This window comes from Pinus tabuliformis, chromosome 7 (genome assembly GCF_031772625.1).
Source record: "Pinus tabuliformis cultivar Carrire ecotype Pingquan chromosome 7, CPIR1, whole genome shotgun sequence".
Taxonomy (NCBI): Eukaryota; Viridiplantae; Streptophyta; class Pinopsida; order Pinales; family Pinaceae; genus Pinus; species Pinus tabuliformis.
This window is the reverse complement of record NC_142293.1, coordinates 1,590,047,365-1,590,049,680: the sequence shown is the minus strand read 5'-3', so window position 1 is coordinate 1,590,049,680 and position 2,316 is coordinate 1,590,047,365.

Here is a 2,316-nt window from a genome sequence, read left to right as displayed (position 1 = left end):
CAATAGGCTGATACAGTGCCCATCCCCCCAGCCTATCACACTAAGATCCCTGATTGCATGGTTTTATTCCCCAATCCAACTTGAACTGCGCATTTGAAGTCTCAAAGCTAAAGCTTCACCCCTGACTACCCGAGCTACATAATTGTGTAGTTACCAAGCCTATTTCCCAGCATATCACCTGGTTTTGATTCAGTTAGTGGATAAATATGCACCATCTTAGACTAGGTTTTATTAGACTGATGTTGTCTTCTCATGAGTGGATTGGAGATGCATGTAATCTATTATGCTATGGAAAGATGTTGAGAAAGAGATGGAGAAGGAGGACATTCTATAAGAAACATATGGAGTTAAAGAGATAAGATGATCATCAAGCGAGAAGACAAAGGAACACAAGACTATAAAAAAATATGAAGATCAATATCACATGGGAGACTCCTCATCTTCAAGTCATAAGGAGGGGGAAGAAGAAGAACATGTACCATGTTTTCAAGAAGACACAAAGAAAGAAGCAACAAGAACAACACCTTAGCACTGCGACATCATCATGTAGTCCATGTCATCAGTGTCATGCCATGTCCTGTCATAAGTCATCATATGCCACACCCTTATTGTGGTTTATGTAATTACCTATTCAAAATGTATTGTAAAGTGGAAGTCTAAAGGACACATTCAGAATATGAAGAGTCATTTAAAGTCAAAAATTTATTATAAGTCAAAAAATCATGAGGGTAGTCAAAGAGTCACAAGGAAGGTGAATCATCACCTCCACATTGGTTATATATACACCCTCATTGTATGAGCAACAGACTTTTCACCTTGGCTCCTCCCGCAAGGCATTAGAGAGACAGACTAGTTCTTCTGGGGAGTAAATAGTGGCTACAACACTCCACTAGTGATGTTCATTATATACATGTGTCTTGGAACTTTTACTTAATAACATAAGCCTTCAAGGACAACACGTTCTTCATGCATGTATTATGAATATTTGTAAGACTATTCTGCGGATGTTTGTATTTCATGTTTGCTTTCATCTGTGCTAAAGTAGTCGAACTATTTCGGTTATTTTAGTACTTAGCTTATTGAGAAGTTATTGTATTGGTTGTTAAAGCTGTCCCATCCTTGTGGATTATTCAGCAGGATACTAGATAGATCTTTCTCATTGATTAGTTGTAATGACCATCACATCTTTTATGGACTATTCTGTTGGATGTTAGATGGATCCTTCTTGTTTTCTTGTGTCTCTACTTGGGTGGTATTATTACCTCTCTTAGAGGCTCAATTTTCTCCTTTCCCTCACAGTTAAAGAAATTTGACACACCTACAACCAAACACTCACTAGGCACACCTTCTTTCTTTTTGAAAGGCACACAGACATTCCTCTCTCTTGCTTACAGTTAGAGCCAAGAAAAATCTATAAGAATACATGGAAATCGAGCTGATACTCTGGATGGGGATCGTATTCCAAATGATGTGAAATATAACTGGGACTTCACTTTAGGGAGATGCCTTGGTTGATGAATTTCCAGCACCATCAACACCAACATAGTATGGGCCCCCTTCTGAAACCTTCAACCTCCTCTTTATTTGTCTTAGAGGTCTAAACTCTACCAAAAGTGGTATACTGTTTTTGAGACTAACCTGTGGTATGTTTTGAGAATTTTGCATTATTTCATTTGGATGATCTCCTATGGCTCTCTAGATTTTTCCTCTAAAGCTAGGTTGACATTTTTCCTTCCAATTGGTTTGGAACTCAGCCTTATGCTTTGATTGTTCATAGTAGTACCTAATTTTTTGGACGATGTCTTCCAATGTTTTAGGCTCATAAAACTCTATTATGTCCCTAAATGCTTGTGGAAGCCCATTAAGATACCCTTTTATATTTACCTTCTCATCATTGATGTAAGGTACATACCTTGGAAATTCCTAGTAGTAACTTTCGAATATCCACCATGAAAGCTCATTTTCCCTAATTTATTTGACATTCCTTAGATTGAAAATGGATACTTTAGCCTTCATATTCTTTTAGTTGTTATGCACCTTGAAATACTACCTCATCCCCAATAACCATGCTTTTGATTTCTCAGCCTTCTTTAAACTCTTCATCAAATGTAGGAGGTTTTTCCTTTTTGAATTATTTTAGCATCAAATCCCTGTCTTTCCTTTTCGGTTGATAATATCTCTTAATTGCATTAATAGATAATTTCTTGTGACTGTTTGTCCTTCTTTCTAGAGTACTTAGTGGAGTTCCACCTCTCACTATATCTTCACTTGTCGACTTGTGTATTTTCTTATATCCATTACCTTTTACGCCAATAT